This window comes from Triticum urartu, unplaced genomic scaffold (genome assembly GCF_003073215.2).
Source record: "Triticum urartu cultivar G1812 unplaced genomic scaffold, Tu2.1 TuUngrouped_contig_2101, whole genome shotgun sequence".
Lineage (NCBI taxonomy): Eukaryota > Viridiplantae > Streptophyta > Magnoliopsida > Poales > Poaceae > Triticum > Triticum urartu.
In genome coordinates, this window is record NW_024112568.1 from 1 (window position 1) to 24,385 (window position 24,385).

At 48.9% G+C, this 24,385-nt stretch overlaps 2 pseudogenes; both read right to left on the reverse strand.

Moving 5' to 3' along the window:
- Positions 1-15: 15 nt before the first annotated feature.
- Positions 16-3,866, reverse strand: LOC125526861 (annotated as a pseudogene).
- Positions 3,867-5,953: 2,087 nt separating this feature from the next.
- Positions 5,954-8,927, reverse strand: LOC125526860 (annotated as a pseudogene).
- Between the last annotated feature and the right edge of the window lie 15,458 nt (positions 8,928-24,385).

The window sequence follows — 24,385 nt, forward strand, 5'->3', positions numbered from 1 at the left end:
GTACAAGAATTCTCTAATCAGAAGCTTGACTTTGAGGTTTGACCGATGGTGATTTTGGATTAAGGCCTTGAATTTATCAAGATTTATCTTAGGCGCAAAAGTAGATCAATAATAAGACACCAAATTTGAATGTGGGAAAAATACACTCAAGGAACCTGAAGATTGACATCACTAGGGCTTTGGGGATGGTTAGATGGCACCTTCCCAATACCCAGGAACTTTTGGAACTTAAGTTTTGGAGATGTGTCTTTAGACACTAACTTTTGAGAATGGATTAAAGTTTCCCTAAGCTCATGTAGCATCCAAGCTATGGGAACACTGTGTATTCTTTCCCAATGCCACATATAGTTGTTTTATCGATCAAATCGATACACTTGTACTACTCACACAAACGGTCTATCATACGAGTATATTAAATATATTTTTAACAAATAGCAACTTCATTTCTGACACATGTGAATTACAATTTCATGGATTCCAGAATAGAAATACTCCCTTAAAAGTTAACATATTTATTAGCAGCATGTCGAATGCGAATTTCCCCTGCCGCTCATAGCTTGAAGCAGCCTTGGCATCGGGGGCACACTGATCTCAGACAGCCCCTCGAGAGTCTGAACTACTTCTCCCATTGTTGGTCGATCAAACTCATCATCTTGGATGCACCAGCACGCAACCTTGCAAGCCGTTGCAGCCTCATCCAGATTGACGTCGCCATGTAACATGTGATCCACCAAGCTCCCGACGTCGCCTCCTTCGAGAAGCTTCTGGGCAACGTTAACAGGGAAATAAACACCATGGTCGCCACTGCAAGAACACGGTGCCGAAGAATTTCTCCTCCCAGATATGATCTCCAGAAGCACCATCCCGTAGCTGTAAACATCGATTTTTGTTGTGACCGCAACGCCGCTGATCCATTCAGGCGCGAGATAACCCGCAGTCCCTCTCACCGTGGTCAGCACCCGGCTGAAATCCCTTCCCAGAAGCTTGGCCATCCCGAAGTCGGCGATCCTCGGAGCGAACGAAGCGTCAAGGAGGATGTTTTCTGGTTTGATGTCGCAGTGTATGATGCAGTCTTGGCAGCTGTCGTGCAGGTAGGCCAATCCTCTAGCAACTCCGAGGGCGATTTGGTACCTGTCATGCCATGGCATTGTGGCATTGCTCTGGAATAAATGGAGATCGAGAGAACGATTTGGCATGTGCTCATAGACAAGCAACCGCCTACTACCCTCGCAGCAAAAGCCAATTAACCTGACTAAATTGATATGGTGAATGATGCCGATGGAGCTCACCTCGGCCCTGAATTGCTTCTCTCCCTGGTTAGCATGGTCAAGCCTTTTCACCGCTATGGTTGTCGAGTCACCCAGAGACCCCTTGAACACACTACCAAAGCTGCCTCCTCCGAGCTTCTCAGAGAAACTTTTAGTTGCGCGTTGCAAATCAGCATACCGGAACGCGATGATACCATTGACACCTTTAGCAATTTTCAGTGTGCCACCAGATAACTTTGTTCTGTTCCTCCAAATAATGATTAGTAGCACCAGTGCTGCTAACAAGCCTAACGAAGCAACAGTTGCACTGATGATGAGTATAACATTGGTTTTTCCTCTTCTACTAGCCTGCTGACTGGGAAATTCGTTGGCGGCAAGGCGAAGGTAAAGAGTTTCTCCATTTGTGCTTGAACTGTCACTGCACTGATGCTGTCTCCAGTCAAGTAATTCGCCGTGCCAAACAGAGCATTCACCCTTCACAAAGGAGTATGCAGTGCAAGAACAGTTACCCAGGCAGATCTGTGCACACTCACCAGAATTAGCAGCAGCTGGCTTGCTATGATCATCATTTTGCGGCAGTCTAACACATGGCATGGGGTAGAACCTATCTGTCGAAATTGTGCTTCTGTTGCTGCAGTCTAATGGAGTGTTTCTCAAGCACCCACTGGTTCGATCATCTAGTTCCCAGTCCTTCGGTGATCTCACGGCGAAGCCCTTCATACAGTTACAGGATGGTAGCGCGTTGTCATTGCATATGGTGGAAGGTCCACAGACTGCATTGACATCACACTGAGCTTTGGGCTGGGCAAACATCGGCAGCCAATTCTGTGAGCTTTCTTGCCACATATTGGTCTTTGCCTGACCTGAGACATCCAGATAATTACGGATAACCGTGGTTTCATCATGCAAGGTATACATGAAGTACTTCTCTTGATCGTTGTCGACGAATGTGAAATTCATAAGATAGCCTTTTGACATCTCTGGCATCAAGGCAAAGTATTGGCCGTTCCAGACGCCGCTGTACCAATATGGCATGGAAGAGTTCAGTGGTGCAAGGAGGAACTGGTTGAGACCACTGGGGTCTAACTCCTCATGGTATGCTCCAGTGGCTGGGTCGATCAAGTTCTTCCAAGAAACAAGGCGGCGATTGAGGCCGGTGACCTTGTCATACCCAAGCTTCGCCCCGGGCAAAAATGTGTCCGTGGGGTAGTCAAAGCTCTGCCAGAAAACATCTGATGAGTCTGAAGAGCTGTTCTGCAGGACGAGATTCCCAGTGTTCAGGAGAACAGCAATGGTGTCGGTGGTTGTGACTCTTGCTTGAGAAGACCAGATTATGGAGCTGCTGGACCGGTTCAGGATGACAAGGTTGCCGTCCCCGGAGATCGTGAGCTCCAGCGAGGTGATGTTCTTGATTGGGTCGTCCCTGTTTGCGACCCACGCTGGAGTAAGCTTGGGGACTGTGTTGAACCATATGCCCATGTACCAGTTGGACTCGCTGCCGGTCTCGAAGAAGCCAAGAGCGTACCTGCCATTTTGGGAGACGAGCTTGTCGCCGCCGACGAGTGGTTGGGCGGAGGAGATGGTGTCCGTCGTGGCAGAATTTGCAGGGGCGGCGGCGTGTAAGGTGAAGACAGTGAACACAAAGAGGAGGAGAGGCATGGTGAACCAAGGGAGAGGGGGAGGGGTGGCTTGCAGTTGCAGAGACCGCAACTGTAGTAGTAGGGTGGGTGCTCTGCTCGGCCGCCATGGCAAGAAATAATTTAGCGTGGTGAACCAGCAGTCAAGCACAACCGCCAAACCAATGGAGTGAAAAATGTCGCTGTGAAGATGTGAGATTCAGGCTTAATTTACCGAGGAACTGCAACTATTGGGTTGGCAGTTTCGTCAAAAACTTTGACACTCCGCCTCACGTCTAGTCTTTCTTCACCAGATCTAAGGCGTGGGATGGATACATGTCGCAACTATTTTCCTTGATAGCGGAGTAAAAAATGTCAGTATGCGGTGATTGAAGATCTGCTTCAGGTTTAATTTAGCAATCAAGTGCAAAACATCCACATCACGGCAACGATGGTCTGGGTGTTATACTCTTGGTCAAGCTGAAACAGTCTTGTTAATTTAGCCATGTTTGTAGAATGCATGTGAGATAGTACTCCTATGTCTACAACTCTACATCGACAACCAAAAAAAATATCCATTCTTGTCTTTCTCAGACAAACAACAATACTTTGCCGGCCTGCTGATTTCTACAATAGGCGTAAATTAAGCAATTTTGGCTGTATACTGTTGGTGCAGATACATTTGTCAGCAGTCCAAGTGTCCAACTGCTCTTGCGTTAGGTTTGACTGGCTTGTTGCTGAGCAAAGCTTACCAACTGTTCCTCGAAGTCATCATTTGATTTTGACGCTTGATATAGCCTGCAGGTTGCGCACGTCATACACAATTCTTGGATGCTGTCCACATCTCTAAGGACAGTTTTATATAGCCAGTTTAAAAACAGTAAGTGAAAAAATGTTCACGTGTTGCAAAAAATAAAAAATCCACGGACATACAACATGTTAATGTGATTTTAATTTTTTATGTATTTTCCTTTAAAATGTTTGTGTATGTGGAAATGAAGTGTTCATTCATTGCAATAAAAAAAGTTCACGCATATGAAAATAAATGTCCATGTAACTTAGAAAATGCTTTTCTATTTGAAAATATATTTTTCGTTACTTCTCAAAGAGATGCTCATGTTTTAAAAAATGTTCGCATATACAAAAACAACATGTTCATGAATATTTTTTTTATATTATTATATGTAAAAATTGTTCATGTATCTTTAAAAAGGTGTTCACATTTTTTAATTGTTCATGTTTCTCAAAACAAGCCTTTGTGCCAAATCCCGAAGAAAGCTCGAAGCGTTGTTAGATGAGGTAAAGACTGCTCAAGCTAATAATGCTTAGCTGGTCTTTTTTTGCTCGTTAAATAATATTCATGTGGTAGAGTAATAAAAGGAAAGATGAAAAGAAGAAAATAATAAGGAAAAAGGCAAATAAATAGAGAAATAAAAAGATATAACAAGAATTTTGGCTGTATTCTTTTGGTACATATTCATTTGTCAATCCAAGCGTCGAATTGCTCTTGGGTGAGTTTTGATCGACGAGAGTTGTGTATTGTGGGTGAGCAAAGCTTTCTAACTAAGTAATGGCTGGCAGTTGACACATGCTCGGCTGCGATTGCGATTACTATTTCGTTTGAGCTCCAGGGCAGATTCAACTTTGCTAGTGAAGTTGAATATGAAATCTGAAACAAACAACTATTTCGTTTGAGAACCAGGGATGAGATTTTGCTTTATCAGTGACGTTGAAACAAAACAACTAGTTTGAATCAGCTTTGCCGGTGAAGCTAAACCTGGATTTGAGCCATTTTCAGTGCAATTGCCTGAAGCACCTCAAAGTGTACTTCAGTTGTAAAACTGATTCCGCATGCCGCAAAATCAGCTTTGCCAGTGAAGTGAATCCACAGATGATTCGAATCCAATCAAAACTGAAAAAAACATGGCCTTAGAAATCAGAAACACAACAGGGTCGGTCATGTCAATGACAAATTTCAAAGTGCTCGAATCAAACATGTTGTCTGATTCACAGGGTACCAAAATGGTCAAGTGAGCTTGGTTTTAAAAAAGAAAAATAGAAGAAAACTGTTTGTTCTAAAAAAAATTGGCGAGAAAATAGAAGAAAATTATTATTTTGGATAAAGAATAGACTTGTTAGGTGCATGCTAAACTTCATCTTTCCGCGAGCCTCGACGTAAAATGGGTGATCAAAGCATCATCAGCTCGGGCTCTTTATCCTCCTTTGGGATCCTCGGCCCATGCACGGGCCTGTTTCACGGTGCCGGATCCTAATTCGAGCCAGATAGCAACCAAACGCGCACCCTGCATGTTAATGGGCTGGCCTAGTTTGGGCTTTTGTGTTGTTTGTTACCACCTGTTTTGTGAAGGCACTAGGGCCTACATCTTTTTTCTTGTTTTGTTGTGTTTCTTTTTACTTGTTTTATCGGTATTTTATTTTTAATTATTTTTAATACAATTACATTTGAGAAAAGATAACAAAACATGAACCTTTAAAAAAATCAAATTCATGAACATTTTCTGAAATTCATAAAATTTCTAAAAATCATGGACATATATTAAATAGTGAACATATTTCAAAATAGCTAACATTATTAAATCTCATCGTTTTTACAGTTGGTGAATATGTTTTGAAATTTGGAAACATTTTTCGAAATTCATTAAAATTTTGATTTTTAAAAATTCATGATCATTTTGTAATTCACTAAACAGATTTTAAAACTCTGTAACATTTTTTAAAATTTGGGATAATTTTTTAATTCATGATTTTTAAAGTCCCTTACATTACAAGATTCATAAAAAAAGGATTTTTAAACATTTTTTAAAATTATTGAAAAAATACAATATTTTTACTTTTTTTAAAAAAAATTCATCAACTGATAGTAGTAACATGTCCACTCAAAAGACAATCAATAGCCTCCCTCCGTTAGTCTCAAAACTTGCCCATTTTCAGTTTGTTAAATTCAGGGAAGTACGTAATAAACTCTACATCAATCTGGTGGTGTCTCTGCTGTTTTGGTGTTGCGCCAGCAGATCACTTGAGTTCTTGCGCCGTGCCCCACTGTCAACTTATTTTAGGTTCATTCAGGAAACTGTCAAACAAAAATTATTTTAGGTTCATGAACAGTAGTACTATATTCTAGGAAGACGAGACGACGTCGGTCGTTGTAATGCCCATTGGTCGTGCAGCTCATCACTAAGTTAAGCCTAACATCCGGTCTTAGATCGCGATTGAAACATATTTTCCCTCCACTAGTTAATTTGATGGTTGTACTTGAATAGCTACACATCTTTTACCCATCTTTGTTTTCACCGTGATCTTCCACCTACACATCGTTGTGACAAGCTCTGCTGCGACGGACACCATGTCAGCTCGCCAACCACTTGGCAGCGGCGACAAGCTCGGCTTCCGGAACGACAGGCACGACGCTTGGTTGAAAGAGCTGACATGGACATATATGTTAGACCAGGTGAATACAAGCCACGCTAACGGCCGTCCGCGGTTGCCAGGCTAAGTGCATGCTGAGTGTGATCTTCCGGCGATAGCTTCGAGTAGCTTAGGCATCGGAGGGGTGTCGACTTCAACAAGACCCTCAAGAATCTGGACTACCTTGCCCATCGTTGGCCGTTCAAACTCCCTGTCCTGAATGCACCAACAGGCAACCTTGCAAGCCCTTTCAACCTCGTCGACGATGACATCACCGTTTAACCTATCATCCACGAAGCTCATGACGTTTCCCTCGAGAAGCTTGCGCGCCATCTGGATGGGGAAATAAACAATGCCATCACCACTGCTGCCGCATTCTTCGTTCGCGTTCATCCTCCCGGATATGATCTCCAGTAGCACCATCCCATATCCATACACATCGACTTTGGGCGTGATGGCCACTCCACTGATCCATTCAGGGGCAAGGTACCCAATTGTGCCCCTGGTTGTGGTCATGACCCGGCTAAAATCCCTTGTGAGAAGCTTTGCCATCCCGAAGTCGGCGATCTTAGGAACGAACAACGCGTCGAGAAGTATGTTTTGCGGCTTTATATCGCAGTGTATGATGTAGTCCAGGCAGCTCTCGTGCAAGTATGCCAGCCCCCTGGCAACTCCAAGAGCTATCTGGTATCTGGTTCTCCAATTCAGAGCTTTGGCACTGCTCCTGAACAGATGGGCATCAAGGGAACTGTTTGGCATGTGTTCGTAGACAAGAAGCTTCTTGTCGCCCTCACAACAGAAACCAACCATTTTGACTAAATTTGTATGGTGGAGGATTCCAATTGAACTCACCTCAGCCCTGAACTGCTTCTCTTGTTGATAACAACCGTAAAGCCTTTTCACCGCTATAGTGGTCGAATCATTTAGCGACCCCTTGAACACAGAACCAAAACCACCTGCCCCAATCTTCTCTGAGAAATCTCTAGTTGCACGCCGCAAATCGCTGTATCTGAATGAAACAAGCCCACTGCCACCATGGATTTTGTCTAATGTTTCACTGTACCTTTTGTTCCTCCTGGTCCTGCGTAGCACTACGACGAGTACCAAGATAACCAAAGCGTTGAGGCCTGCACCAATGGCAACCAAAATGATAACTACACTGTTGTTTTTCCGGGTCCGGAACTCTTTCGCCGCGAGGCGGATGTGAAGAATTTCGCCATCACCGCTGGAAGAAGCACCATCAATCTGGCGTTGTTTTACGTTCAGCAATCCACCATGCCACATAGAACAGCCACCACTGCCAAAGGAATATGCAGTGCAAGAGCAGTTGCTCAGACAGACCTGCTCGCATTCGGCTGCGCTGGCGACATATCCCGCGGCGCTGTGGGGGTTATAGGGTAACCTGACGGCCGGCATGGCGTAGAACATGTCAGCCATGCCAACCATGGTGCCGTTGCTAATGCTAGCACAATTCAGCTGAGTGTTCCTTCTGCAACCGCTCGTGCTCCGATCGTCAAGGTCCCAATCCTCAGGCGAACCTACGGAGAACCCCTTCATGCAGCTGCACGGCGCCGGCGCGCTGTCGTCGCAGGCCGTGAATGGCCCGCAGACGGCGTGCACCTCGCACTGGGTGGTGGGGTGGACGTAGACCGTCACCCAGTCCCGCGTGGCATCCTGCCAGACCAGCATCTTCCTCTGCCCGGACACGTCCAGGAAGCTGTACATGGTGATGGTTTCGTCGAGCAGGTGGTAGGCGAAGGACACCTCCCGGTCGTCGTTGACGAAGGTGGAGCCTATCAGGTGGCGGGCGGTCATCTCCGGCACCGAGCTGAAGTAGTCGCCGTTCCACTCCCCGCTGGACCAGTAGGGCACGGACGCGTCCCACAGCATCTGACGACGCCGCTCCGGCCCAGCTCCATGGAGTAGGCGCCCGGAGCCTGGTCGATCCGGTTCTTCCTGGAGACGAGGCGGCGGCTCCGGCCGGTGACCTTGTCCAGCCCGATGGTGGCGCCGGGGAGCAGAGTGTCCGTGGGGTGGTCGAAGCTCTGCCACATCACGTCGGAGGCGTTGGAGGCGCTGCGCAGCACGAGGTTCCCGGTGTCCAGGAGAAGGAGGACCGTCCTGTTGTTGTTGTTGTTGTTGGCTGTGACGTCGGCTCGGGTGGACCAGGCGACTTTGCCGCGGTCCACGATGACGAGGTTGCCGTCGCCGGAGATCGTGAGCTCCGGGGACGCGGCGCCGGCCACCGGGCTGCCTCCCCTGTTGGCCACCCACACCAGTGTCAGCTTGGGAACACGGTTGAGGCTGAACCATATGCCCAGCTGAGTGCTGTTGCCGCCGGAGCCGGAGGGGTTGCTGTCGCTGCCTGGGATCTGGATGAAGCCGAGCGCGAACTTGCCACCGCTGGAGACGAGCTTGTCGTCGCCGGCGAGCGACTGGCCTGGCGAGAGGGAGTAGGTCGCCGTGGACGCGGAGCTCGCGGGGGCGTGTAGGGCGCAGAGCAGGGCGAGCAGGACCGGGAGAGGCATGGCGAGGCGAGAGCTGTTGAGGTGAGGACGGTGCGTGGGTTGGTCAATGGGACGCGGGACAGACATCCTTGGTGAAAACGAGTCTTTGAATAATCGATGGTTGGAACGAGTGTAAATCATCATTTGAGGATTGACTTCATGGGTGAAAACGAGGGCTGGCAACTTGTGCTGCCCATTCGGGCTGTTCGCGGAACGCTCCTTCTGTGCGTGTGATAATGTAGGTGTGTGTGCAGTAAACATCTGCGTTTATACCGTGTTAAAAAACACTACATTTGTATCAAATTGTAACATGTTTTTATATATTTAGTATAGGGCATAAAAAATGCCTTATATTTAGTTACGGAGGGAGTAGAATGGAACTTTTCTCCGATGGTGATTGCGCTGCTATTTTTTTTCTTCCAAAAAACGTGTCTTGCAATGAATCTCGACGTCATGGAATCGATAAGAATTTCACGGCTTGTCCATCTCTTGGCGGAGCTCGACGGGAGCATAGAAGGAGAGGCATGGCGAGTGAACGAGGTGTTCAGGTCAAAGCGGTGTCTGGGACACGAAACATCGGGAGCTCACGTTGAAATATTATATAATTGTTTGCGTGTTTTTTTGGATGAATTCAGCTTAGCCACAAGAATAGGGTGAAAACCCTCAAGAAAGGTCAAGGAAGTGAAGTGGCATTACTAAGTTGCCAAGATGGCTACATGAATATGGTAAAAACCTTGAACAATGGTCAAAGGGGAGAATATGACAGAAAAGAAAGAAAAAAGGTAATTGTATACTAACCCCAATAATGCAATTAATGTGATAACCGAGGCTACTAATAATAATATGATAACCAAGTCTATTTAGGCCTCTTTTGGTTCATAGGATAGGATTATCGTAGGAATAGGAATTTTATAGGAAATGATATGACATGTATCTCAAATCCTATGAGTAGGAATAAGAAACGAGATGTCATTTGGTTGACACCAAAGGAATTTTTTCATTGAGTCTAGGCTCATTTTTATTTTCCTATGAAATGTGGAGGATAGGAACCAATCCTATGTAGGAATAGGAATCTATTCCTATGAACCAAAGGGCTTTAAAGGAAAAAATCCTATAAAAATCCTATCTTCTAAATTTTTTATGAAATTTCTTCAAACCAAAGAAGGTCTTAAAGTTGTAACAACAAAAAAAGCTAGTGGAAGACAATCTGATCGAGCATCATTAGCAAGTGGACATGGCGGAGAAGCACATTTTTTGACCAGACACGCAAGTGGGCTGCTCCTCCTGAAGGGTGGATAAAGTTAAATACTGATGGATCTGGGTCGTCGAATGATGGTGTTGGAGCTGGAATGCTCCTTCGTGACAACACAGGCAACATAAGTTATTCATTGTGCAAGGAACTTTTTTCTTGCAGAGATGCAATGGAGGCTGAGTTGCCAAAATGTATGGAGCCTTAGCAATTCAACTTTCTAATTTGCTGGAGGTAGACTAAGTCTCTGTGGTGAACATTCTCAAGAATGAACATGTTAACCGTTGCCAAAATGTTGTAGTGATTTTTTGATAAACTTTGCTAGAACGGAGAAAAGAAATGTGGTTTGGTTGGGCTTAGGACCGCCAGAGGCAGTAGACCTTTGCAAAGTTGATTGTAATATGACCGGTAATTGAACATGGCACCTAAAGAGTGTATCTGTTTGTCTGGTATTTGTCTATTTTACTCTCTTTGTTTTCATATAATAAGGTCACTTCATATCATTAATTTTATCAACAAAACATAGGTTATATGTCACAAGAAATATGTTATTGGATGCGCACTTCAAAGAACTTTCTAATGATGTTACTCTCTCCGTTCCATAATATAATAATAACGTTTTTGACACTTTCTTATATTATGGAACGGAGAGAGTATTTTTTATGAAATATAACCCATATTCATTGAGAAAAATTACAAGTCAAAGTTTGATATGAAAAATAAAATAGTCTTGTATACAAAAATGAAGAGAGTATTTTTTTAATAAATTTTATTCTTTGAATAGCTAGGGGATTGACATACATAGCTATAATCGACACACTTTGTAGCTAAAACACGTACTAGAACCCTCTAGACATTGAAGTGCATAAAATATAGATGAGCAATGCTACACCTACGGGCAACTTATGAAAATCTTATGTGCTGGCTGTCGGGACACCCTATTGAATTCGGGGCGAGGGGGGTTAATTAGGAGGCTCGGTTAATTAGACGAGTAAAAACAGGACTTGTCAGGACGTGACTTCAATACGTAGGAATTAATCTGTATGTAAGTCCAGCATTTTCGAATATAGATAATGAGAATTAGAAAAAACTTGTTTATGGTAGAGAGGGCATAATGCTTTGTTGAGAGCTAGAGTGTCCGCTGCCCACCACTTCAATTACAGCGGCAACGCGGCCACCCCCCTCGCAAGCGACCACTCCGATCTCGGCATCCTCCTCAGTGCTCCGGCCGTCCCTTAGGCCAGTCTCTCTGCCTTTTGTGTTCTTACTGGACGTTAGGGTGTGTTTGTTTGAGCCCCAGCTAGCCCCACTAAAATATTGGCATGACCAAAGCAAGGGCATGACCAAAATTTTGATAAGATGGTGTTGTTTGGTTTATAGCCATTGTACATGCCAAAATTTTGATAAAGTTGTTGGACTTCTGTTTGGTTTGGAGCAACAGAGTTTACGTATGGCATATGTGTTAAGTGCTTGATTTGATCCTAGTTTAATGTTAATGTTAAGCTGCTAAAAGAGTACCCGCAAAATAGGAAAACTGCTAAAAGAGAGACGTAATCAATAGCCAAGGAATTATAAGTTCAGCGGGACTAAAATCCACGGCATTGAAAACGCAATTAGGAAACATATCGCCGCAATCAAAATAGGTGAGGCTGCTTTGGATTACGGAGGCAGTACCGGCATATGCATGCCATGCGTGGAGCGAGTCTCACACAGAAAAAAGAGGCTACGGTTAATTAGGGACACAAACAACCAATTTAATCAGGTAGTTGTGCGATAGCGCGTGGAGCTTTAGATTCTGTTAGCAGTAATTTGGCCGGATAATCCGCCTGTCATTATACAAACACAGTGTATCGTACAGAAAAGCAGGTGTCTGTCGATGTTCTGGGAACCGAGTCCCTAGACTTGCCTGCCTGTGACCCACAGCGTGGCTCTACGAGCGGGTCCATACGGCCCATCTTCACCAACAAGCATACAAGACCCTCGCGAGAGGGACGACACAAGACCTCCTCGGGAGCGATCTTACCAGGCTAGCTCGCAAGGGACGAAGAGATCAAAGCGAGGCAAACCTCGCGAGGTTCCAGTGACGTGAGTCATGACGACCACGGCCAGGCAGGTGCCAGGCGGGCGCCAGCGCGCACAGTGTTGTTATTTGCACTTTGGTGCTAAGGAGGCAAATGCAGACGAAGAGTTCTGAGACATCAGGTAAAGATTTCCATATCGGTGCAATGAGACCAAGACCAGCAGGACGACAAGACGGAGGTTACCGTGGAGCCCAAGACGACGTCACCATCAGAGCCTTTGGCAGACGAAGACTACTTTTGACAGGATAAGCTGTACTAGCTGTCCCCTTTCGAATTTACCGTTGTGGCATCCCTTCCCGCTCAATATTTGGGAAGAGGACCAGGACCTCTATAAATAGGATTAGCCACCACAGTAGGGAGGGAGAGCCTCAGCCATCTTAATTTGGACTAGATCCAACCCATCCTCACAACCACAAGTTCACCAAGTACAAGAACACCTCACCTCAGGAGGCTGTTCTTCCCCTTGTACTGTTCATCCTCAGCCCAAAAGACAATCCACCACCACCACACTGGTGTAGGGTATTACACCGCAACGGTGGCCCGAACCAGTATAAATCTCGTGTTTCGTGTGTTGTGAGTTAGTGTGCCTAGCCTAGAGATCGTGAAGTGTTTGAGGACGTGATCAGTGAGGGAGAGATCTTCGCGCGCACCCCAGTGTTCAAACCTTAAGAGTTTTGCCGGAACCTGAAATTCGACATTTGGCGCGCCAGGTAGGGGTGCGCCGAAGCTTTCCTTCCGTCACTCCGCGTTCCACCGCTTCGTCGCAACCATGTGGGAAGCTCGTTGCGCCCGAGCTGAGCGCCGGGCCGCCCTCTTCGCCCGCGTCGCCCAGACGGCTCCTGTCTGCGGGCCTCCCCGCCGTTCTTCGTCACCCGCCGCCAACGCCGCCACCGGTCCAGCGGGGAACGAGCAGCAAGCATCCTCGTTGCACCCCTCGGTGTGACGGGACGGCCGCACTGCCACTCCATCGCTGACCCCCGCCGGTTCCTCGTCTCACGCTCGTCACACTCCCATGGACGCACGTGCCGCGTTACTCATGGCGCGCGAGCTCCTGCGTTATCGCCCAATCGACGATCTCTATGAGGACTGACTGGATCGCATCGTCGAACTCGTCAGCACCGCAGGGGGCTCCCCTACACCGTCCCTCTCGCTGCCTCGTCCACCACCAGCTACGGGCGACGTAGCTCACGCAGCACCTCCACCACCCCTGCACCAAGATGGCGCCCTGGCGCCAAGGCGCGCGGCTCCGCGGCGCGACCGCCGCGCCAAGCGCCCGCGCGTGAAGAAAGAAGCTGTCAAGAAGTTCCTCGACCGCAAGAGAACGCTCCACCGCTCCCCGCACCGCCGCGTTAGGATCGCTTGCCGCGGCAGGGCCATGTGCTGCTTGCCGTGGTAGTGCACGGGCGCCAAGACCAGGCTCCACCTCCACGGCAAGCCCCGGTGACTACGGCCGGCTGCCGCGCCTTCACCCCCGAGCTGCGTAGCGTCGCCTGGCCGGGCAAGTTCAAGCCGGATCTGCCTCCTCGCTGCGACGGCACCCCCGACCCCGCAGAGTTCTTGCAGCTCTACGAGCTAAGCATCGAGGCGGTCAACGGCGACGAGAAAGTCACGACGAACTGGTTCCACATGGCTCTCAAGGATGGCGCGCGATCGTGGCTCCTGAACCTGCCTCCAGGCTCCATCTCTTCCTGGAACGAGATGCGCGACCGCTTCGTTGCCAACTTCCAGGGCACGCGCGACCGCCCCCCCGGCCGCGGGTGACCTGCACCGCGTTAAGTAACAACCGGGGGAGACCCCCCAAAAGTACATCCAGCGCTTCAACAACGTCCGCCTAAAGATCCCCAAGGTGACGAACGAGGCCATCATCTCTGCATTCTCCCTTGGCGACGTCAAGATGAAGGAGGAGCTCGCCATCCACGAGGAGCTGTGCACATCCCTGGAGCTGTTCAACCTGGCAACCAACTGCGCAAGGGCTGAGGAAGGGCGCCTTTCCCTCCTCGAGCTCCCAGCTGCCGACCCGGAGGAGAAGAAATCCAAGGCCAAGGACGTGAAGCGCAAGGGATTCGCCGTGCTCGCGGCGGAGCCGGACACGAAGTGTGGCAGGGACCAGCCTGAGTCATTCAAGGGCAGCCGACCATTCTGCGCCTTCCACAACATGCACAACCACAACACCAACGATTGTCAAGAGCTCAGGGCGATTCGCGACGGACGCTTCGGTCGAAGCCCCGAGCGCAACGACTGAGGCTACGACCGAGGAGGAGGACGTCACGGAGGATGCTGGGACGACCATGGCCCATGCCAGGAGTGGCGCAACCGACCTCGTGAGGACCATTGGCAAGATCATCCTCACGAGGGCGCCTGGAGGGATCAACCTCGCGAGGATCGCCCTCAGGGCAACCCCGGTCATCCTCCGCTGCCGCCACCACCAAGAAGGAACGACGACCACCATCAAGATGAGGGGGCTGGGGGCTTCCAGGAGCCGCGTGCTATCGCCTGCATCTTGGGCGTAGCTCAAGCCCCAGCCCCATAGCGTATCTTCAAGAAGTATGCTCGCAAGGTGAACGCGGTCCTCCCCAAGCTCGAGGCCACTCGCCCGCTCAGGTGGTCCAAGTGTGCCATCACTTTCAGTTTGGCAGATCAGCTCAAGTGCGCGGCTACCGCTGGCGCTCTCCCAATGCTTTGTTCACCCGTCACCAGCAATGTGCAAGTCACCAAGACTCTCATCGACGGCGGCGCAGGGCCCAACGTCCTGTCCATCGAGACGTTCGACAACCTTCAAGTGCCATACGATCAGCTTCAGCCCACTAAGCCCTTATCGGGCATGACTGATGGCTCCACCACGCCGATAGGGCAGGTCCTCCTTCCCGTCACCTTCGGAGAATGCAACAACTACCGCACCGAGCTCATCGACTTCGACGTCGCCCACATCCGTCTGCCGTACAATGCCATCCTCGGGTATCCAGCCCTGGCCAAGTTCATGGCAGTGACGCACCACGGCTACAACGCCCTCAAGATGCCAGGGAGCGACGGGATCATCACAGTTCCCTGCGAAGAAAGAGATGCGGTGTGCTCCCTCGAGCGCGCCTTCCAAGCAGCGTCGATCGAAGACCCCGACAACAATGCAGCTCGGTACCCTCCTGAGGCCGTCCCTAAGAAGAAGAAGCAGCTACTCTGTGCCGGACCTCGGGAGGGCGGCGCCGCAAGTGGTACCTCATCAGGATCAACGCCCGCACCTAGGGCGTCTCCCTCTATCGCATAGGAAGGCGCGCTCGGCGCCCTCCTCGGGCAGGGCTCAGGGGCTCTCTTCTGGAGGGCCTCAGACCTTGCCAACGTCGCGAGGGAGGCGCTCGGGCACCACTTGGAGGCGTGCTTCGCGGCACGTCTCCCTTAGGAGGACACTGTGCAAGGAGCGCCCGACGCTCAGGAGTTCATCACCAAGGTATCTCAGGAGCTTCAGGAAGCAAGAGCAATATGCGGCGACTGCCGCCCACCTGGCGTTGCTCCCCACCCGGGCGAGGGTGGTGAGCTGCACGTCTGCATCGACATACCAGGGCTCAACCGAGCTGCATCTCAGGAGCGCTTCTGGCCTTCGCGTGTTGGGCGCTGCGAAGGTCCACCTCGCAGCTACGTTCGCATGTCGTTTGGCCTGCCGAGCATGGCTACTGCCTTCCAGCGCAACCTGCGGAGCGTCATGGCGGGTCAGGAGGCTAGGCACCACACGGTCCTGGTGGAGATGGCGACGGTCCTCGAGGAACTGCCTGGACCCCTAGAGCCTCCCGAGGCTCAGGGCCCTGGTGGCTCCCGAGGAGCAACCCCTTCGCCGCGTACCTTCAGTTGCCTCAACACCCCTTCATCAACGGAACCAGGTGACACTTTCCAAGTTTATTTAGCTGGGAGCGCCCCCAGGGCTGCATCATTCCCAGGCCGCGTGGGTCCGTCCCTGTGGCATGTATCCCTTCTTTTTTATGTCTTTAGCTTACCTTGCTGGGGGCGCCCCTCGGGCTGCATCATCCCCAAGCCGCTCGGGCCGGACCAAGTGGCACGTATCGTTCATGAATTTACCTGAGCTAGTTTACCTTCCATGCTTAATCTATCTATGACTATCACCTGCTTGATTGTCGCCGACCGCGGGATCCGCGCGCCGGTCGTCTTTCTTCAGGACCCTTCGCATGAGAGGGTTAGGCACGGTGTCTGTGCTCGGGCCCATCCCTGCAGCATCGATAAATCCAACGGCTGAGCTCTATCTGGTGGGCCGGCCCCGTTCACGTCACCTCCTAGGGCCGTTGGTGCATGGCTTTCTCACGTGATAACCTCAGGAGATTCGTTCAACGCAGGTTGTCTGACCACCTCACAGGACAACCACAACGAACAAGAATCAAGGCCAGGCGCAACCCGCCTTGAGGTAGGGCCTCGTGAGTCCCGCGCTGGCTCACGAGTGCCCAGACACACCTCGTCTAGTCCTGCCGTGCAAGCCACGTGTCAGGGCAGGGCTGTACATGCCCGGGGGCTCTCTGCAGTAGGGAGTCCCCTCCCACGTACCAGTGGAAGCACCATGCTCCGCGCTGGCAGTCGACACTGCCGATGGAGCGGCTGTTGGGGAACGTAGTAATTTCAAAAAAAATCCTAGGCACACGCAAGATCATGGTGATGCATAGCAACGATACGGGAGAGTGTTGTCCACGTACCCTCGTAGACCGAAAGTGGGAGCGTTAGCACAACGCGGTTGATGTAGTCGTACGTCTTCACGATCCGACCGATCCAAGTACCGAACGCACGGCACCTCCGAGTTCAGCACACGTTCAGCTCGATGACGTCCTGCGAACTCCGATCCAGCAGAGCTTCACGGGAGAGTTCCGTCAGCACGACGGCGTGGTGACGGTGATGATGTTGCTACCGACACAGGGCTTCGCCTAAGCACCGCTACGATATGACCGAGGTGGAATATGGTGGAGGGGGGTACCGCACATGGCTGGGAGAGCTCAACTGATCAACTTGTGTGTCTAGAGGTGCCCCCCTGCCCCTGTATGTCGGATTTCGGGTTCCGGCAAACCCTTGAGGTTCGAGATCTACGTCCGATCCTCTCATGCAAACTAAGATGAAAATGATGAACAACACAAGAGACACGAGGTTTATACTGGTTCGGGCCACCGTTGTGGTGTAATACCCTACTCCAGTGTGTGGTGTGGTGGATTGCCTCTAAGACTGATGATGGACAGTACAAGGGAACAACAGCCTCGCGAGGGGTGTTCTTGAGCTGGTGTGGTGTGTTCTACTTAGTCTCTACTGGGTTTTCTCCTCCTGCTCCCTCTCCCTTTGTGGGGGCTAGCTCTATTTATAGAGGCCCTGGGCCTCTCCCCGAATAATTGAGTGGGAAGGGCGCCAACAATTGGCCATTTTGAAGGGGAACATCTACTACAAGTTATCCTGACCAAAGGTGGTCTTCGGCTGCCAAAAGCACTGGTGATGACGCCGTCTTGGGCTCCACGGTGACCTCCGTCCGGCCGTCTGGCTGGTCTTGGTCTCGTTGCACCGGAATGGTAACCTTTGCCTGATACCTTGGCCTGTGCTTGCCCCCTTTGCACCAAAGGGGAAACAAGGACCCTGCGCAGGCCGGCGCCCGCCTGGCCTTGATCGTCATGGCTTGCGTCATGGGATCCTCGTGAGGTACTATGACGCCCATATATTTAAGCTACAGTAACCCTCTACTAATGATGCCATGTCACCAAGATTAGTAATGTTAATCTCGCGTTGATTCAAACCGATTCAAAATTCAATTTTAAAACAAAGTGAAATAATTAAAAATTTCGAAAGTCAAAACTAAAAAGTTCTAGCTGTAGCAAATAATTCGTATGTAATTGTGGTGAATAAACCACATTCCTATAAAATATTTAAGTGCTCTAAAATAAATAAAATAGCAACATAAACAAGTAATTAAATGCCTTTTTGTGATTAATAAAATTTAAAACTATTTTATTTTGGAGTTCAACTTTTGTGGCAGTGGAATACATTGGAATACTAATCTAGGTACAAATTTTGTATTTTATAAAACAAAAATAAACTGGTAACTAATAGAAAACAGGAAACAGAAAACAACCCCTCCCCCCACTGGCCCAACCGGCCCAGCTAGGAGACCTTGCCCAGCCCAACCGGGTCACCTCCCTCCTCGCTACAGGAGCGGAGACAGGGCATTGGCGCCCATCGACCGGCACCCACTACCGACAACGCCCATGCGCCGCCCATCTGACGGTCCACGGAGGGGATAAGGCCGCACCAAGCCCCCTCTCCCTGAGGAACCCTAGCGGCGCCCCAATCCCCGCCCCCACGCTCTCTCTCCCTCCCGAGCTCGTCCGCCTTGTTGTCGCACCGTGTCGTCGCCGTTGTCGTGGCCTCGACCACTCCTCTGCCAAGCCTTTGTATCCAGAAGACGCAGGCCATCGTCCTCACCCGAAAGTGGACTGCCTCGACCCGGATCGACAAGACGGCGACGCATTCATCGATCCCCTCCGTCGACAACCGCTTATGTTCGTCTTCGATTCGCCCATCTTCGAGCAGCTCCGGCATCCCCGAGTCCTCCTTGAGCTCCGATGTGAGCTCCACTTCCTCCCCTGCATCTTCTTAAGCTCGTCCGAGCTCCCGCGTACGCGTACGCGTACGCGCACGTGCATACTAGCTAATGTTGCTCGTGCCGCCGCCTACTGTCGATATGCTCTGCTTGCTACCACCGCTCCCGCTACCGCGCTCGCTTGCCGCCTCGTCGCTGACTGCTGCTGCGTGCCTGCCGCCTGACGTCGCCCGCTACCGCCCCGCGCCCCTGCTGTCCACCCCGCGGCCCCGCGCGTTGCCTCGTTGCTACGCTATCGCTGCAGTCGGCCGCACCGGCGCACACCTGCACTCGCCTTCTGCTCGCCCCCAGCGCCCTTGCCCCTACTCACCGACCGCGCCGGCCAGCGCCGCGTGCAGCCGCTGCTGCTTGGCCACGGCCACTGCTACTTGCCGCTGCTACTTTCCCCTGCGGCCGCTGCTACTTTCCCCTACAGGTGCTCACACATCTTGGCCACGCCATGGCCATGTGCGTGTGTGTTCTTGTGCGTGATGTACAGCCACACAATGGATGGGCCATCCCAGATTAGATTAGGGGCCTATTTGTTGATTAGCTCTAAGCCTAGCACAAAACACCCTCTGTTAGTCCCCACCACTAAATAAACCCTAGTTAAAATTATGTGCAAATGATACGTGGGACCCATGCACTATTTTAATGGATAAGGTTTAACTAGCTAAGTCAATGACAACCGGGTCCCAACTGACACTATTGATCGGTCAAAACTTGACTGTTGACTTTGACCGGGGCCCCACTTGTCTGCCTTTGGAGGGTACTGACCTGTGTGTACTTAGCATATTAGCCATTTAGTATTTCGTATTAAAAATAAACATAGAAAATTCAGAAAATGATTAAAACTTTGAAATTTAATATAAAATAATCGGTAACTCGGATGGAAAAACTTTATACATGAAAGATGCTCAGAACGACGAGACGAATCCAAATACGCAGCCCGTTCGTCCGCCACACATCCCTAGTATAGCAAACAAGCAACTTTTCCCCTCCGGTTCATCTGTCCGAAAACGCGAAACACCGGGAATACTTCCCGGATGTTTCCCTCCTTCACCGGTATCACCTATCCTTGCGTTACGTCACCCCTAGCACAACGTATTGCCGCATCTTGCTTTGTGTTACATTTGATTGCTCTGTTATTTATTGTGTTCCCCCTCCGTTACTTATTTCCCGTAGACTCTGAGACTGCTAATGATGTCCGTGTGTTCGACTACATTGAAGACGACCCCTCTCTCTTGTCAGAGCAACCAGGCAAGCCCCCCCCCCTTGATCACCAGATATCGCCTACTCTCCTCTATACTGCTTGCATTAGAGTAGTGTAGCATGTTACTGCTTTCCTTATTCCTATCCTGATGCATAGCCTGTCCTTGCTACTACTGTTGTTACCTTTACCTGCAATCCTAATGCTTAGTATAGGATGCTAGTTTATCATCAGTGGCCCTACATTCTTGTCTGTCTGCCATGCTATACTATCGGGCCGTGACACTCGGGAGGTGATCACGGGTATATACTATATAATTTATACATGATGCATGTGATAACAAAAGATGGGGCCGCTCGAGGAGTACCCGTGGTTGATTCATGAATTAGGGGCTGGAAGGACATACTTTCCCGACAGCCCTCTGTGAGGATCTTTGTGGTGAAGCGACAGGGTAGGTTGAGACCACCTAGGAGAGAGGTGGGCCTGGCCCTGGTCGGCGTTCGTGGTTATTTCAAGATAACACGTTTAACGAGATCTTGGTATTTGATCTGTGTCTGGCCACTGGCCTATACGCACTAACCATCTACGCGGGGACAGTTATGGGCACTCGACGTCGTGGTATCAGCCGAGGCCTTCATGACGTCAGCGACTGAGCGGCGCACGCCAGATTGGACAATAAGCCTGCTCTTGTATTAAGGGGGCTAGTTCTGCTTCTGGCCGCGTTCGCAACATGCAGGTGTGCAAAGGGCGATGGGCCCAGACCCCTGCGCAATAGGATTTAGACCGGCGTGCTGACCTCTCTATTGTGCCTAGGTAGGGCTGCGACGTGTTGATCTCCCGAGGCCGGGCATGACCCAGGAAAGTGTGTCCGGCCAAATGGGATCGAGCGTGTTGGGTTATGTGGTGCACCCCTGCAGGGAAGTTAATCTATTCGAATAGCCGTGATCTTCAGTAACAGGACGACTTGGAGTTGTACCTTGACCTTATGACAACTAGAACCAGATACTTAATAAAACACACCCTTCCAAGTGCTAGATACAACCGGTGATCACTCTCTCTCAGGGCGACGAGGGGAGGATCATTCGTTAGGATTGTGCTACACGATGCTACTTGGTGAACTTACCATCTACTCTCTCTTCTCCTGCTGCAAGATGGAGGTTACTAGAAGCGTAGTCTTCGATAGGACTAGCTATCCCCCTCTTATTCCGGCATTCTGCAGTTCAGTCCACATATGATACCCTTATTCCATTTGATACCAATGCATACATATGTAGTGTAGCTCCTTGCTTGCGAGTACTTTGGATGAGTACTCACGGTTGCTTTGCTCCCTCTTTTCCCCTTCTATACTCGATTGTTGCAACTAGACATTGGGGCCCAGGACCCAGACGGCAACCGTCGATCGACGACTCCTACTACTCAGGCCGGAGTTCCCCCTACTACGTGCAGCCCGCTGACGACGACCCAGGAGTAGTTAGGAGGATCCGGCAGGAGGCATGCACCTCTTCGATCTTGTATCCCAGTTTGTGCTAGCCTTCTTAAAGGCAAACTTGTTTAACTTATGTCTGTAACTCAGATATTTGTGCTTCCGCTGACTTCGCTATGATCGATAGCTCTTGTACGAGCCCTCGAGGACCAGTCTTGTAATAATGATGCTTGTATCCTATTCATTTGTAGAGTTTGTGTTGTGGTAATCTTCCCGTGAGTCCCTGAGTGATCGTACGCGTTTGCGTTTATGATTAGTGTACGGTCAAAATCGGGGTGTCACAAATTGGTTATCAGAGCCGACTGCTGTAGGAATCCCCCTTCCACGCTCCTTGGCCGAAGTCGAGTCTAGTCATTGAAAACTTTTTACTAACATGCTGTGTGTGGCTTACGGGCCCATGTCGCCATTGGGTGGTATTAGATCTTTACTCCTTGTCTATATATGGGACTCTGATCTCTCTCTATTCGGCTAAATGAATATTGCTAAATCTAACATTAGGATCTCGTTATCAACTTCACTCCAGAGAGCCCCTTATTACTGAGATCGCATCCTGTTGCAGTGGAAGACCCTGAAGATACTTCTCCGCTGTTAACCCGGGGAACTTGTGTTCATCGCGTTGCAATTCCCCTTCCACCGTCAACCCTTATAGATAACTACTTGCAGTTGTTATTCTACATTCCCTCCCAGTGGTCCTTGTTATTACAAGATACCCAATACTCGTCGTTGTTTTCGATAATCCTTTAAGCTTACTGCCTTGTTGTTCTTTGTCACCTGAATACCCCTATGGATAATTCTCGCACTTATCGATTATCAGCTCATGCCCCATTGTTCATGTGTTTTCACAATGGTCTCGAAATACTATCGATCCTCCAAAAATCCTTAGTAGCTATTGCTCTGCAATACTTTGTCTGCTGCATTATGGATGCTTTTCCATATGTCTGGCAATATTTCGTCAGTATCCTTAGACAACCGTCATTTTGATCCTATTGATTCAACATGAGTGCGAATGCACGCAATCATCAGGTTGCCCTTTCAAATTATCTTCCTGGCCTCAGACGTCTTTTTGAACATGAGCTGGTTCTCGCCAATCATATTGTCGTCAATTGTGCCCCTAAGACTATCAACCTATCATCCTTGATCAGAGCATTCTAATTCTGATCCTTCGATTGGATCATAATTCTTTGCATTTATGCTTCGAATTATTCAGATTGATCTAAACAACCTGATGCATTTGCATCTTCCTTTTTCTTGTGGGCACGATACTCACATCAGATCCTTGTGGACTGTCAAGTCCCTTTGTTGATATATTCCGATTCATATTCCAAGAAGCATGTGAGCATTTCCTCGGACATAATGCCCTTTGGTAAATTGTATCCTCTGCTTTATCCAAGGCATGCTCTACTATCGAGCTGTGTTATTATTCTGAAATTTGTGGTATATACTCCTAAGATGCCCCGATGGGTTGAAACCTATGCCTCCCCAACGGTATGACCCGAAAGTTTTTCGCGAGTCATAACTCTTCTGTTGGTTTCGCCAGATATAATTCTACACTACAGCCTCATCAAAAGCTAAAGTAAAATGAAAGGTATGCATTGAAGAAGTGGAGTCGACCTTTGAGCCTTTTGCGTTCATGGCCCCCATGGACCGTTGTGGAACTTTTCATCGAAGCTTCTTGTAAATGATAATAATCCCCTGTTTATAAGTTCCGTCCTGTATGTATGTTGGTCCCTTGCCATCATGGTTCCGACCATATTTTCTCCTTAATACCATTCTCCGGACAAGTTGAAGTACTTGTCCGTGGCAGATCATGCACATGTCCAACTTTTACTTTGATCTGCTGTTGAGTAATTGCACTATGATATCTTGATAATGTCATGGAACTGCATAACTTCTTATGGGTTCTTCATTTAACTGTTATATCTTCACCGGATTCCCAATTTTCTGGGATCTGGGTTGTCGTCAACCGAGAACACCGATATGTGAACCGATTCTGCATTCCGGTTTGATAACCCTATTAATTTCGTTGCTATGATTTTAATAATGCTTCAGCCATTCCTAGCCTGAATCGGCTATACATATTGGGCTAATTTTTTAACTGTGCTACCCTGGTCTTTCATGGAGAAAAAATTTCGACAGTGAAGCTAATCTTAACGTCGATCTTCATTGTCATATCATTTCTCCTTGAATAGCAAACTTGATTTTGAGTTTTTTTCATAACCCATGGTTTTCTGATAACTTTCGCTTCACCCTTCCTTTTGCTTGATGTCATCGATGATCGATTATATCCTCATGAAACCCCTCGACAAGTGTGTCGTGATCACCATCAAACATTTTGACCCCCTTCCAGGATATCAATTGAATTCATGATGATAAGTGCCATCCCTCGTCCCAATGGTAATTTGAAGTTACCATCAGACAACATCTTTACCTTCCTTTCATCACTAACTTGTTCATGTTATGGATTGCAACTTGCTATCATCTCGTATTATTCTACCTTGAGTATTACTGCCTTTTTGTCAAGGATGTTGTGATAATTTCACCACCTCTTTGAGAATTCTTGTATCAGTGATACTTCACACCATCACCATTCTTTTCTTGTCCCCCGTGTTGTTCCTAACAGGATACGACAGATGGACTAGTAATTTTAAAACTTTTAGCAGCCTTATTACTTGAAGTTAATGGTCAACATTTCATTCTTAGACCATTGGTTATCGAATCGCCATCTGACATTGTTTTATGCTACCTAAGTCCCGTATTTTCGGGTGCACCATCAACCAATGTTAATCGTGTATGTTTTCCTCGAGCATACATCATATATCATTGATCTGACAAAAAGCTATCTCCTGTTCACATAATTGTGGAAAATCCATTTTTGAAAATCTCACTGAGTTGTCGCTGAGTTCATCAGCCACCTCTTCATCCTCTCCTTGATCTTAATGATGAA